The sequence below is a fragment of the Chinchilla lanigera genome, unplaced genomic scaffold, assembly GCF_000276665.1.
Source record: "Chinchilla lanigera isolate Chin_1 unplaced genomic scaffold, ChiLan1.0 scaffold00003, whole genome shotgun sequence".
NCBI classification, from domain to species: Eukaryota; Metazoa; Chordata; class Mammalia; order Rodentia; family Chinchillidae; genus Chinchilla; species Chinchilla lanigera.
Window position 1 is genome coordinate 48,694,137 of NW_004955404.1, and position 16,919 is coordinate 48,711,055.

Sequence of the window (16,919 nt, forward strand, 5' to 3'; positions counted from 1 at the left end):
TTTTTTTTTGGTTATTTTTTTCCAGTACCAGGAATCGAATTCATGACGTCGCTCTTGCCAGGCAGGCGCTGTGCTGCTGAGCTAAATCCCCAGCCCCCTGGAATAAGTACTTATAAAGAAACTTTTGAAGGGCAGTTGGGGGAATGGGAAACAGAAAAGTATCAAATTATATCATTTACAGGTACAAATTCCCTATGATGTGTGTGCTCATTATGTAAACCTAAAATGTATCAATAAATTTAAGTAATTAAAAACAGTCAATAATAGATGTTGTTTAAGAAATAAGGTTCTATGAAAACTCACAAAAGAAAGAATTTAAATTAATAATAAATTCTGAGAAAGAAAAAAAATGGCTCAGATTTGTTTGACTGATGAATTCTTCTTAAAGAAGATATAATGTGTATACAGGTAATTATTTCCTCAGAATAAAAGAAAAATAAAACAAAAAATAAAAGAGAAATGTTCCTGATTAATTCCATGCAAAAAGCATCATTACTATACTAAAAGGAAAACTACAGTCCAAATATGCCATGAACATAGATGCAAAAATAATCAGCAGAACTAATTAGACAATATATAAAAAGAATTATATGTTACAAACTCAGTGGAAATTAGCCAAGTCATGTCAGCTGATTCATCATTCAAGAGTCAATGCATATAAATCAACATATCAAGATTATCATATCACCTTATCAACGAATGCACAGTAAGGAGTTGATCAAAGCCAACATCCGTTCATGATAAAACAAATAAAAACATCAACTGTCTTCCCCACTAGAAATAAATTCTTCAACTTCATAAAAATATCAACAAAAATCTAAATAAATTTTGACACCAAATTTAAAGTATTAGCTCCTGAAGTAAGACAAAAAGAAAATAGACAGAAACTCACTGACAAAAGATAAAATTCCTTTTATTAATTAATAACACATGATTATTTACAGAAGAAAACCTCAAAGGGGAATAATAAAATGTTCTGGAACTAAATAAGCATAAATAGCAAGGTCAGAGATTTAAAAGGTTAATATACAAAAGTTCATTATTATCATTAAAATCAGCAATAAACAAACAAATGAAATAGAACATTTTATTAAAACCCACTTGCATTAATACCAAAATAATATGAAGTACTTTAGACTGGAAATGAGAAAGATGAAAAGACAAGGATCTAAGTACATGCAGAGAATTTGTGCTCATGAATTGGAACAGTAAAGGGTATTAACATGTCATTTCTTTCAAATCTGCTGTTAATTTTGCTATCCCAATAAAAAATTCCCAGCACTTATTTTACAGATATTAATATACGGGTTCTAACCTTTAGATAGAGCAGTAAAAGACTTTGAATAGCCAACAGAGTATGGAAAAAGAATAAAGTTAAAGGACTAACACTACCTGATTTGAAGACTTGTAATAAAACAAAGTAATCAATCGTTGATCCACATAACTAAAGTCAATTGATCTTTGGCCAATAATACATGTAACTGGGAATAGAAAGTACTCTCTGCACAGGATATGGGGTTGAAAAAGACGGACAACTTAAGAGTCGTGTTCGTTACTAAACTATGGATTTTAACAATATATCCAAGAATGCCCGAAATAGCTACATCTTGCATAACCCATTATTTTTTAACTTGAGTAGAATGATTGTCAAAACTTCATTTATCATCTGCTTTCTGTCGGACACAGGTCTTTCAGGTGAATTGTGGTGGCATTCAAGATCCATGGGAAGCTGTTTACAAAAACCTCGTAAGGTCTAACTATTTTTCTTCTTTATAGGTTTCTTGGAAAATGTTAGTAGATAATTCACAGATATGCTTCTGACTAATTCCTGATGCTAAGGGCATTAGTTCCAACATTTATTCAAGGGGTTCTGAGCCTATGAACTGATGTCAAGAATGTGGTAAATGACTAGCTGTAATTTAATGTGTCAAATATAAATTTAGCTTGCCAGATTCAGAATAACTATGGTAATAATAATGAAGTTAGACTTTAATGTACTATCCAAAATTTTATTCTTCAGTCTTCTTTTTTACTGCTTTTCACTACTAAAGGCAATATTTATGAATCAAAGCATTTTGCTCATCTTTGCACTACTACCATAGCAAAGAATGCAACCATCCTTTATAAAAGAATATTAATTATTCAGTTCTGTTTTCTTTTCTTAAATTAAAATCTATTGTAATATATTTGATTGGTGGAGCAAGCACCTTGTGTGGAAAGAGGGTGCAAAAGTAACTTTTTTTAAGGAATAGAAGATTTCAGTTGAGAGCTTATATTGAAATCCTACACTTATAATTCATAAGCTTGAGAGAGTTATTTATTGTGCCTCACTTTTTCATCACAAAACAGGAATAATAATCCTACCTGAAATGGTTGTAGGGAAGAATCAAATTTTCAATGTAAAATTGTAAAGGAGCAATGGACACAAATGACTTAAACAGTATCTATTTATCAATTTTATCATTATCATTAGGTTAGTATTTCCATCATCAAATCCATGATCATTTGACACATTAATTTAGATATGGAACACAAATAGCCCCTTTGAGCAAAATCCCTAGTCAGATAGTCTGCAAATTAAGAATGCAATCATAGGAAGTGAAAAAGGAAAAATAGGAGTAAAATACATTTCTACTTTACAAACTGTTGAATCAATACTTTCTATTAATTCCATCCTACTAATACGATAAAAAGTTATACATGTTTTCACAGTAATTTATGCCCATCCAAATCAGGATTTTTGTTTCTGGAGTTTTAATTATCCCTTGGAACTCCTTTTGTAGGAAAAATTAATATTTTAAAGCTTTGAAAACTGTCATTAGAGCATGATAACGTAAAACTAACCTCATTATGTTTTTATGATATATTTCTCTCTACACATGAAGTATTATTACCTATGGTTTGACAGTGATTTTTAAAACTGAGCATAATCATTGTTCAAGATAGATTGTCTATATCACAGTTTAAAGGATTATGTTTTCATCTTCAGACTGTATAAGAAAATGGAAGCAAAATGTAAGTCATACTATACTAACCTATGAATAGTGTATTTACTATAGTAGAAAGTGCTGCTAGGGTTTAGATCTGTGTCTTCGTTATTTCCTTATTGTGGGGACTAAATACCTGACAGAAAGTCTATACCAGCTCATATCTCACGCAACATTCAGTCCATAGTCAGCTGGCTCCACGGCAGGCTGGCGTGATGGAAGACGATGGCAGTGGAGAAACAGTCCATGGCAGGGAGGCATGAGGCAGGGAACAGTGAGCCTCCCTTTTTTAATGCTATCCAGGCTACAACCTATTGGATGATACCACTCACACAGAAGACAGAGCTTCCCATTATCCAGACCCAGAACTACACAAAGCCAGTCAGAGTTATACTAGTTATACTCTGACTATCACACATTCCTGAATCAGCCACTCAAAAAAGCCACATGTAGGAGCACTTAAGTCTTTAGGAGACATTTTAGATAGAAACCATAATATCTGAGATAACCCTTCAAAACTTCCTGTGTGTGAAAGATGGTTAGATCATGGGAGCACTATCCTTATCAGTGGACTGATCCACTAATGAGTTTGATAGCTAACTTCACTGTCAGGAGGTGAAGCCTGGTTTGCAGAGGTGGATTGGGAGGGCAGGGCACTGGGATCAATCTGGAATACAAGAAAGAAGAAGAAAGAAAGAGAGGTATAAGCGTAAATGGAAAGCAAATAAGACCTGTGAAAAATAAATTAGTAAAATGTGGACAAAAATGTTCATATTTTGTGTGGGAAATGACTAAAGCAGAAATTCAGGATTAAGGTAAATGATAAAAAAAGGCAACAAAGGGTTATTTAGGGCAAAACTAAGACAGTGTCAAGCAAATGTACTGCATGAAAAAAAGCGATCAAAGAATCCAATAAAATGAGAAATTGTCTACCCTCAGATAAGACAATGAGGGGATATGGAAAGAAATATTTTGTTGTATATTATACTTTCCTATGAAGCTATAAATATCACTATAATTAGTAATTTACAAAGTTGTTTTAAAGGGACAATACACTCAAGAAGCATAAAAATTATCCTATTCACAATAAAACACAGAAAAAAAGTGAGAAAACTAGTGAAGTTAAATATATTTTATAAAAAAAGTAATTTACAAAACACAAAAGAAAATAAATATTCAACCAGATATTCTCAGTCAAATTGAGATACTTGAATTTTCACGCTATAGTTAGTATTTTTCTTTCTTTCTCTTTGTTTTTTTCTCCTTCATTCTTTCTTTCTTTTCTATCTTTCTTTCTCTCCTTCTTCTTCTCTTCCTCCTCCTTCTCCTTCTCCTCTTTATGCCTTTGGTAATTCAAATTATGATAACTGATCTTCTTACATAAATGTCATCATGAATAGTGACTGCAACAAAAATTTATTTTTCAAATTGTTGTAATGCTGGAAGTTATATTGATTAATAGTCTCTTATGATAAACTTCTGATGTTTAATATTGTTAGCAAAGAATAAATTTACAAAATATAACCATCTTATATTAAACAATAGATGTAATTGGAAACTATGACAATAATTTCTAATTGAAAACATCAGGTTTAGAAATAGATTCTGGTGCCACACTAAAACAAAGGAAAAGGAGGTTACATGTTTTAACACTGCATTTTCCTAAAAGGAAATGCTTGATCACTCTTTAATGGGGGATATTATGATAAAAATAAAATTTAATTCTTATTTTTACCCATTATATCAGTGTGGACAACTGTGGTTATATTAATTGTATGTCAGTATGAACTGTATCATTTATTATTAACACAAAGACATGAATGCACTGAGAAAAATATCAGCATGTTTTTGAAATTATTACAAACTAGCTTAAATATTTTTTATCAATAGTTATCATTTTAGATTACTGTATTATTTATCTTTTTTCTAAATCAGATACGGTACGTGGCATATTACCATGTGTTTATCTATCAGTATAGCAAGTGTCTTTCTTTGTAATTGTCTTTATTTCATTTTTTCCTAAATACCCATAGGTATATTAATTTATGCTCTGAATTATAATTTCTCCATTCCATTACTTGACAGTGGACAAGGTGTCTGGCTGTCCAATATGAATGGCTGAACATTTCTTGTAACGAATGGAACAGAGTATGCTGTAGGAATTACATTAAAAATTTTTCTTTTCCGTGAAGGGAAAAAAGGCTCCAGGACACTGAATGTCAGTTCCAAGAGGGACAAATTTAGAGGTAGAACAATCTGTCTGTTAAAACTGACATGGAAGGTCCCAGAGGCCTTTTTCGCTATCACTAAGAATTTTTCATGCATTTCTTACACTACAAAAAAAACTATAAATTTAACATTTAGACATTTTCACTGCACGTAAAAGAAATCTTATCAACTAACTTACATTCATATCCAAAAATCAATTTTAATATTAGATTAAAACTTTATTTTAATGGAAATGACACTTTACAGCACTGCAATTGAAAAATGTTTAAATTAAGTTTCTGAACCCATTTGATCATAAACCAGTAACAAAGTCGCTCTTTGCCCTTGTGGTGTAGCAGATACCAATGAAGCTTGTTCTCACTGGGACTCATTTAAAGAGGTGTAGATGTCACTTAGAGACCTGCAGCAGAAATACAAGCGACATGTAATAGTGGCCTAAGAGGCTGAGCAAGATCTTTAAAGTGGCATTTAGCGTGGAGTATCTAGGCCATAGATAAAAAATAACTGTCTGTTAATAGAGCTCAAGTAGCAAATAGTTCTGTACAATGAGAATTATCCCCAAACTATTTGAATTCACACAAAATCCTTAATCACCAGAGACATTTAGGTACAGGAGCTAATTCACTTATATAGTAATATTAAAAGGATTCCTCATGTGGTATACATCACTGAAATTGTTAGTAGAATTGCTTTTGTAATTTTCATTGTATAGGTCTTATGCATATTTAATTGTAGTTGTCACTAAATATTTCATACTTTGAAAGTTATCATGTATAGCATTTTCATTTTATTGCTAGTATATAGAAATATGATGTCTTAATCATGGTGCTTATTAAAGATATATAATAATTCATTGGTCTATGCAATTAAGCAGTCTTGGAAGTATATTTATTGTACAGGATTTGAAGGACTAATTAGTGAGATAACACCTCTAACATGTATCACAGTCCTTAACAAAAATATGCACTTAACAAAATTATCTATTACATTTGAATTCTCTAGCAAAGTAAGTTTTCTTACTATAAATTTTCAATGCAGTATGTATACTACATTATTGAGACAGAGTGGCGTCTGCATGTGCCAGCAAATCATCGTACCATGCACTTCTCAATATTCTAACTCTTGAAAAGAAGATCCATATGAAGACGAAGTCGCTGTTTAAATCTTCCTAATATGGGTCCTTTAAAACTGTTCCTTTCTTAATGACAATTATGCTGTATTTCACTTTTAATTTTGTTATAGTTGTGCAACCATCATTTGTGTGCTTTGGTGATATTTTTCTTCAGTTACTTGCTGACACAAAGTGGCTCCTATTCTTGGAGCAGAATGACTGTGTAGGGGTGAACATGAAGTCTGGATGTGACCATTAGAACCATCTGTCTGTCATCCCTTGTCTATTCTTGGCACTACAGATTCAAAACCCTCCAGGGTAATACTTAATTCTAGATAGTTTATTTGTAATAATATAATATTTTATGGGTATATTATATGTACATATAATACATAATGTGTATATGTATATAATGTACAACATGACTAATCATTTCAATATTTTCACATATAGGCCAGATCATACACACAAGTAATAGGCAGTAGATTCTAAATTTACTCCTATTTGCAGATGAATTTGTAAGAAAGAGTCATGAAATGACCATATAGCATCTTCTAAACTTTAAGAAATCTCAAATTGAAGTACACTGGGTCTGGTAAAAAGGAACTCAAGCATTATATTCTCCTATTCAAAACTTTCTTTTCTGATAAAATGAGTAACTAAACTAGTTACAATGAATTATGGGACTTAAGTGAAATACAGATATCAACCCACTTTATATCATGTTCTGCAGGCAAGAACATAATGATGGCCATGGATTTCATACATTAAAAATTTAGGTTCAAGGTGACCGTGCACTCAAAACTAACTTTCAAACTTACATGATGTAACTTCACATTTGTCTTCTTTGAGTAATTAACTGAAGTTCCAATTAATATGCACAAATATAGGATATGTATATCTGCTTCAATTAAATTATATGTTTACAAATTGCATTAATTGTATATTCCTAGATGCCCTCAGGTTTTGAGCTATTTTCATAGCATTTGAAAGCGAGGTGCCTAAATAGGGTGAAAATATTCTATAATTTGAAAGTGTGATGACACATTTTTAAATAGGCATCAGATATGTTCTATGATTCTTCATACTTGGTGGACTGACCATGGCAGCAATGACATCATGACTTTGAGGAAAAAAAAAAAAACAAACAAAAAAAAACAATGTCCACACATGTTCAGATCCATCCTCATTTGCATGGATACTTTCACATGACTCAAATAAATACTGCCTAAGAATTTCAGGTTTTATTTACAGTGATGAAATTTAATTTAATTCAACATAATATATTTGAATTATTTTAAAAGGTATAGCTATGTTTTTCCATCCCTGCAAGATATTTGGTTAGAAATCAATTTCTGATTACAAAATGAATATTAATACAGTTTTTAAGAAGTCAGTGGAGGTAATGACCAGACTGATTATAGTACCAAATCTTATGGTGTGTAATATATTTTCAGCAATGTGATGAAAGCCCATTTCAGGGTTTCGGGAAAACAACACCAACGGGAACAGCTTGCAGTAATGAAAGTGAAGTACAAAAGACACCCACTTTATAGTCATTCTTCATTTTCATTTTGTTACTACAGACCACTAAAATCTGGCAAGGAAAGAAACTTTGACTTTGCTCTGTAAGTTAAAAATGCAATATCCTTGTTATCTGGTATACAACAGTAATAACCCTAATGTTTGAAATAAATTTACAGTAATAACAAAATTCAAATAGATGAATTGTCTTATTTGGAATTCAGAATTTTGGGAATAAAGTGAATTGAAAGGGATAAAAATATTTATAATAAAAGTCTGCTGTGTGACTTAAAAATATTAGAAGACAAAGCCAATAAGACTGAAAATGTCACTATCAGGAATCAAATTCAGCAAGCATTATTTTGTGAAGCATTTTTCAAGCAATGGAGCAGAAGAAAGAAAAAACAGGGGAAAACTACTTTTAATATATCTATGCATACTCTGGTTTCTCTTGAGATTGTACAAATCTTTCAGCTTTTAAATATCTATGCAGTAGCACCCAAGGGATAAATATAATGCCATTGTACATCTTACTTTACTAGGGCTGGGGAAGTAGCTCGGCAGCATAAGCGTTTCCCTGGCAAGCCGGAGGTCATGAGTTCGATTCCTGGTGCCAAAAAAAAAAAAGTCATCAAACATTTCAAAAAAAAAAAAACAAAACAAAACAAAACAAAAAAAGAAGGGCCGGGAATATAGCTCTCCAGCATAAGTGCCTGCCTGGCAAGCCCAAGGTCCTGAGTTCGAGTCCCGGTACCAAAAAAAAAAAAAAAAAAAAAAAAAAAAAAAAAAAAGCTTACTTTACACCAGATTTATTCAGATTCTCCTATATTTTAAACAAAAGCCTTTGATTTCCTGGTAGCCATGTTGACATGTCTATGTTCAGCTCTTTTTAGTCTCAATTCAAAATTGGGAGTTATCTAATATTAGCTCTTAACTGAGAACCTAATTGGACTTTTGGTGCCCTAACTATGAATAAAGTAATTATAGTAATCATAGGTAAATTAGAGTAATAATTAGTGAATATAAATAAAAGTCAATCTGAAATACATTTGAAACATAGTGACAAAATGGTTACCACGAATGACAGTGCTACCTCAAACATTATGTTATGTTCTGTTCTGTACCTCTCATTATACTTAGGTTAGAATTTCAGGAAATTGAAATTATATATATATATATATATATTATATTTTATATATATATATTTCTTATAATGACCTGAATTCTTATCTGAGTGTAAATTCTTTAAAGAAAATTAATTTTTGTCTGCTATTTTTGGAATACAGATAATTTTCCTAAATTATGTGAATAATTTAAAAAATATATGGGAGAAAATAATGTTAAACATATTTGCTTTGTCAAAGGTGTTAAAATGCATGCTCAGTTTTGCCACAATTTATTTGAAATAACTTTAATTGATTTAATATAATGTCTATGATTATAAAGTCTTTTATTGAATCATACAGTAAAAATTAAATCATTTTTAGTCTCTTGAATCATAAGTGTTGTCAAATTAAATAAGTAAGAAGGGTCTGAGCCTGGTGATTTATATGCATCTTATATCCCATTTCACCTTTTTAAAAATGTATAGAAATAGAGCCACAGTTAATGTGGTTGTTTGGATTATGCCCATTTTAAAGATGAGAAACCTGATATTACAAATTTTTAAATAACTACTGAAAGAGCATGCAGTTAAAAAAATAAAAAGACAGAGTTGTAATTCAACTGGATAGATCCATTTCTAAAACTGATAATATTTTCAGAATGTCATACTATTATTTTATAGATGAGTTAGTAACAGGAAAAATGTCTATTGTAAATCTCTTGGAGTTCCAAATTTTTTTTATTAAAAATATATATTTTCAACCTAGTATGATGAGACATACCTATAACCCCACGCTGAAGGAGGCTGAGTCAGGAGGATCACAAGTTCCAGACTCATCTGTGCAACTTAGGTCTTGTCTCTTAATAAATTTTTAAAAAGTTTGGGATTTAGCTAAGTGTTAAAATGCCCCTGAGTTGGCTCTGTAGCTTGCATTCAGACATGCGGGGACACACACACCTATAGCTATATATGTCTATCTGTACATTTATCTATTTCCTTATCACAACTTGTAAAGTGGTAAAAAGTGTCATAATTTAGTGTGGTTAAAAAACAATTAACTCTAACATTGTAATCCCTAATTTTATAGATGTCTCCTGATTTTCTAGTTTTGTAACAATCAAATGTTTTTGTTCAAATATTTTATTTTTCCAGGAATCCCATTCTCATGGCTAAATAGCCTTTATTGATTAAATGAATGAAATTACTTTTCAATATATGTTAATAAATTTATATGTGCTGATTAATGATTAAACACAATTAGAATACAGCCAATCCATTTGTTACAATTGTCTTGACTAGAACTTTGATGTAAATGCTGATTAAATTAAGTAACTATATTCTACTTCATCACTTAGACTAAATTCAATTAATGTTTGTCTTTACAGGACTGATACAGAAATGGTTATTGAGCTTTCTCCGTAACTACTATCAAAACCAGGCTTAGCTACTTACAGCTGTATAATATTGAGCTGCAGTTTCCTCTTATGAAAAATGAAGAAATAATATCAATATTTCATATTTTATGAGAACTAAAAATGAGATAACACAAAATCTGGGTCTATGACAGCCATAGTTGGAATCGATGATAATAAGTGGTAGCTGTAATTATGAAAAGACCCTAATTATACTTGATAAGTATGTACCCTCATGATTATTTATAACCTTGATATTTACTTCCAGTGCAGGTAAACTAGATAACTCCCTGTATTCCAAGCTTGACAATACTGCTGTTTTACTTTGCAAGCCACAGTATAATTCTCACTTTGGAGAGAGTTGCAGTATTTTTGTACTGTCCTAGTACTCTTTTTTGCTGCAAAGTAATATAATTCTACACCACAAAAATGCTACGAAGTCCACCAGATATTATATATTCTCCATGAAAATATACATGCTCCCTCTTCTCCCTTGACTAGAAAGTCAAGATGTGCTTTTATACTTGAAATAGAGTTCAATTTTGCTTATATTTATAATGATTTTGTACCCTATATTGATAGCAATGTCAATGGTCAGTGTGTGTGTGTGTGTGTGTGTGTGTGTGTGTGTGTTCTGCTGTGTGTATGTGTGTGTGGGAAATTGAAGAAGCTTTTGTTAGGCTCCATCTTGGACAGAATCTAGATGGTCTCCCCACTTCAAGCCATCCTTGTGACTTCTTATCAGCTAGTAAAATAAAGTTTAATATTTATAAAAGACATTTCTTCCAAGACATCTACCATTATGTGGTATTGGAAACAGAAGTAAAATAGAAGCTTCAAAATAATTTTAAATATTATTCATAAACAAAACCTTTATACTGCAGTTTACTCATAAAAGTAAAATATTACTTTCATAGCTCAAAATTACTTTGATGTGGAAAATGTAACATCTTTATTTACATCTCATTTTTCTTCAGTTCTATCGAGCTGTAACAGACAAATAAAAATTGTATACATCCGAGGTGTACAACATGTTATTTTGAAATATGTAAACATGTGGAATGGCTAAGTGAAAGTAATTTTCTATGCACTACACTACTTCCTTGTGAGAAGATCACAAAATCTACTCACTTAGCAATTTTTAAGAATATGTTTTCTACATTTAAAGATTTAATTGATGAAGGCAATGGCTCTGAAAAAAGACTGCATTTTTATTGCCAGGGATGTTTCTTCCATAGCAGGACCTGTTCATTAAAGCCATGCAAGTCCTGAGGGATTGGGTTAATGGACCATGCGGCCACCAATAAACACCTTGTTGAATTGGTACTTATTTCAGGGAGAAGGAAGTCAGTATGAACCTTTTTATGGACTAGATGTTTTAAATGCACTGTGAAATGAAGGACACATAAGCTTAAGAGTAATTATTCCCATTATGCAGAATTTTATGACCCAAGGTAGTGAGAGAGCAAGGAAAATAAATGTAAAATGGGCATGTATGGAAAGTTCATCAAGGAAATTCTCAATGTGAATCCACAACACTTTTCTCAAGCACTGATCCTTTTAGGTTATAAATATACATAGAAGCATCTTGTTAATGAATAAATAACTTCAACTAATAAGCTGTTTCTTATGGCAGATAATGTATTGTGAAAATACATTATTTTTTATTTTTTTAATTTTGTTCATAAATTCCATTATTCAGGCTACTTCAAGATTATTAGAGTTAACAATATATCTCCAATATTTAAAGGAAGAAATAGCAAGTTAACCTGGTTACTCTAAAGGAAATAATATCATAGAAACATTTTCTGGATCATTTGACCATTTTTTGTTATATCATTTTCTTCATATATAACCAAGATGTTGTGTTTTGGCATATGTGAATGATGTAAATGTTAATATTTTTAGTTTAATTATATATTTTGAATATATTGTAATTTGCAATTGCTTTGGGAAGATTTTTTAATATAAATTGATATTTATTGAAAGAGAAAAACTGTTTTCAGTCTACTTGAATAAAGTTCACTATGAACTTAATATTTTAAAACATCAATATACTTACAAATTATGAAAATGAAAATTTAAGACTTTATAAGTCAAAGAATGTTTACTGAACAGGCAAGATATTAAAAGCCACATTCATACAGCCAAGCACAGCAGGGAACGACTGCAATTTAATCACTGTGGAAAACATAGGTGGGAGGATCACAAATTCAAGCCCTGCCTGGGAAATTCAGGGACCTAGCACGATTCTATTTCAAAATACAAAGGGCAGAAAAGAATTTGGGTTGTAGATCAGTCCCCACTATCACACACGCACAAAAAGAAGTCAATCTATCCATATGCAACATCCATGGACCATTCTACTTTTTTATTTCCATGTCTACACAGAAGTTTGCAACAAATTTAAGAGCTTGAAGCAATAGGTATGTATCATCATATGTTTCCCTTGCATTAGGCTTCTAAACACACTGTCTTGGTTATTTTTTCTCATTGCTGGGACAAAATACCTGACGCCCAAAATTAAGGAAGGAAAGGTTTATTTCGCTTACAGTTTGTGGAGGTTTCAGTCTGTACTTGGCATATTATAAGGCAGAGTGGCACATGGCAGAGAGCTACAGCTCAGTGTGGCTGAACACAGCAAAAGCAACAAGAACACACCAGGGAGGAAATAGTCAAAAAAGCACCCTCCTCCTCTCCCTTACATATGTAAACTATCCACCCCAGGGTGGGTGTAGCTCTCACACCTCAATCAACTCTAAAAGCCTGCCCCATGACCGAATGAGGCTTTGGGGGGACACACAGACAAACCATAACACACACCTTACCTGGTACTCACACGGCTGCAGAAAAAGTAGTGTCAGCTGAGCCGTTTTCTAATGTGTAAGATGGGCTCCAGAAGAATCTGTATCCAACTTCATTCAAGGCATTACTAAACTTCCCTGCTTTGTGGTTGCAAGACTGGTGGCTCTAGTTCTTACTGGTTGATGGCTAGAGGCCACCCTCACTCCAAGATGATCTTGTATTTCCAATTCAGGAGCCCTTTCCATGGGCATTTTCACTACCTCCTTGTTTAATTCTTAAAGGCCAGCAGGAACCTAGCTCTAAGATGGTCTGGCATCACGAACTCTTATAGATGCCTTGTAACCTAATTATGGGAATTATGTTCCATCACCTTTGTAGTATTCTGTTAGAAGCAAGTCAAAGGGATAGGAATAAATAAAAGAGGACTCACAGGGATTCACTTAGGGTAGATTGATGCATAGTTCATTTTGTCTCATCAAAATTTGTATTTGAATGATTGCAATGTTAAATTTTGTTAGATATCATAGAATAATGAATACCATTATTTGGGATTACCCTTCTAAGATCCTTTGACTGAGTTATCTGTAACTATAACCCCCAAGCTTTATAAGACAATGAAGCACTGATTAGCGCATAGTATATACATAATACATGTACTCTATTGCTATTGGTATCATTGGTATTGTAACTGGTGTGTGCATGATGTTTTGAACTTCATTATGCTAAACCTTACTGACATTATGATGAGCCCAGCAGTAGATCTACTAAAACAGGACAAATAATAAGATCAGGGCCCTTAATAAGATTAACAACAGTGATACAATAAAGACTTTACTTCATAGTGAAATGGAAGCATTGTAGATATCTCTGCATATTGTATCCTATAAGGTTGAAAGCAATGTTAGTTTGTTTAGAAAAGTAATGTAGATTGAGATGAAGCAAAATCTGAGAATGAATAAAATCTTAGAATTAATAAAAAGATGGAGTTTCAGGAAGACAGGTAGTCAGCATAAGGTGGGCACTGAGATATATGTCCAGTGTGCATTAGACTTTGGATCTCTACCCACACACTGGAATTGTGAGAGAGGGTAAATTTGTAACTTTCACTGATAGGCATTAATGAGAAAGAATAGAAAGTCATGACTTAACAGGTAAGAAGAAAGTAATAGTCCATTAATTAGGTAATTATTAATGTGCTAGGTAGTGATTGTCACTCTTGGGTAAAATCTACTCTACCAATGTTATTCCTTCATGTACAAAGATTTTAAATTTCAGTGAAACAGTGTAACACATTACAAACTGTCACAGTTGATGAATTCCTAGAATGTTAGCAATTCTTGCTGCTTTTCTGGGGTTCCCTCTTCCTATTTTTATGCAGAAAATTATTTACCTTATATCTTTTGAACCTGAATTACTAAGCTTTTTTGTCATTTTGAGACAGGGTCTCACTATGTAGTTCAGGCTGGTCTTGAGCTCACTTTATAGCCCAGGCTGACCTCAAACTCACAATGATCCTCCTCCTCAGCCTCCCGAGTGCTGGGATTACAGGTGTATGCCACCGTGCCCAGCTCAAGATTTTAGTTTTCATTGTATTTATTAATTGAATTTATAGTTATCACTGAAATGGTAAGTGTGGATGTAACATTATATAGATAGTGAAGAGTAGTCACTAACAAATTTCTTGGGAGTTTTAATTATGTGTGCAGATAACAACTTTATATAAGGCCTTTGAATATTTTCATTATTGATATTTAAATTTTTATCTATTAAAATGTTTCTGATTGATTTACAAGTTTTTATATATTTGAATATAATGCTAGTCATGAAGTTGTTTGTAAGTTAAACATTTGCCTAGTTTATTCTTCAATGATTTCTTTATGTTTAACAATATAAACCTTTTCAAGTGTTATGAAGTTTTTGTATTTTCTTTATGATTTCTAGAACACAGTTCTGATTTATGTAAGGCAACTCATATTCTCTTTTGCTATCTTTACATTTTCTATGTTAAAAATATTTCATAAATGTTATAACATACATGTATTTTATTGTACATTATTTTAATACAATAAATTTTTTAAAATGTAGCACATGGAAAAAAATCAAGATGTTCCTGTATTTTTATTTCATTTGTTGTTGACTAAAACTATGTATTGTATGTATATGTGCATGCAAAGTGAAAAGAATAGCATATTATCTTTGTAAGTAGAATTTTATAATAATTGCAAATATAGAAAGGGATAGATCAATAATATACAGTGATTTTATACTGCAGTGATTGAAATAAATGCCTCAGGAATTGTAATAAGTGAAATGTGAGATAAGGATACCTTTATATTTTTAGCATAATAGGCAGAATTGTCATATTTTTGTGTGTACTCTGTGCACAATGCTTCAAGAAATTAATGTAAGAGAATCAGGAATCTCTGCACTCTGTGCACCTGTGACAGACAGGAATTCCTCACTCAGAAACCATGGGGACTGCTCTCACTGGAGTTTGCATGTGGGCCCTCCCTGCACAGGCCCTGTGCCGAGTGAGCAAGTGCTCCAAGAGCTGCTGGTCCAGTGGATCAAGTCCATGCTTTAATTGTGCCTGGACCCCCTGGGGGATAGCAAGCACAGGCAGTCTCCAATTGCTGTTGGTCAGGCCCACATTTGGTTCCTGTATGCATCCTGAACTGACTGGAGACACAGAATCATGTGTTTCACAATCTGTCGATCCTGCAGTTCGTGTCTGGGATTTGCCTGTAACCTGAAATGCATGGGGACGTAGGTCCACTGCACTAGGCTTGTCACACCAGTGCAACCCGAGTCTGGGCCGTGCATGTGCCCTGAACTCCAAGGAGACACTGGTTCAGATGGTCTGACATCAGCTGACACCAATGCCCGCATCTGAGACCTAGGAACTAGATACAAATCAACAACTGACAGAAAACCCTAGACAAAGTAGAGCTTCTCAGTGGACACTGAGGGGCAAACCTGACCAACAGGAAAACTAGGGATACTAGCAGCCTTTAATGTGCAGCCACTGAAGAGAGAAACTGAGCTTTCTGCATCCAGTAGCAGACATGACAAAACGAAGGACTAAAACACAATCCCAGAATTCCACCCCACTCAGAACAAGTCCAGGAGACATTGCCATAGGAGAACTTGGTAAACACATGCCTGAAATAGCTGAAATGATTGCTCCATAAAGCCATAGAAGAGATGAGATCAGAAATAATCCCTCAGGCAAAAAATGAAATGACAATACTGATGAAAGAATTGCTTAAAACAGCTGAAGAAGAAACATAGAAGAACAAAGAAAATAGGAGAACAAAGGCAATGGTCAGAAGCATTAAATGAAAAATACAAAAAGGAATTAGAACACAAGAACCAGATCCAGAGAGACTTCCAAAACAAAGCTTCCACTGAAAGCTACCAAAACTGATTGGATGAAGCTGAAGATAGAATTTCAGACTTTGAAGACAGAATGGCGGCTAGCGACCATGAAAGAAAGGATCTCATAAAATCAAAATGGTCCAGGAAAAGTCAATTCAACAGCTGCAAGATGAGGCAAAGAAGAATAATGTATGACTTATAGGATTCAATGAAATAGCAGGAGGCAACACAACTGACATAAAAGAGTATTTGCAGAAAAAATAGCAGAAAATTTCCCAAGTGAGGGAACAGAACCTGATATACAGTTAGAGGAGACATATAGAAATCCAACCAACCACAACCAAAATAAAACTAAACCCAGACATATA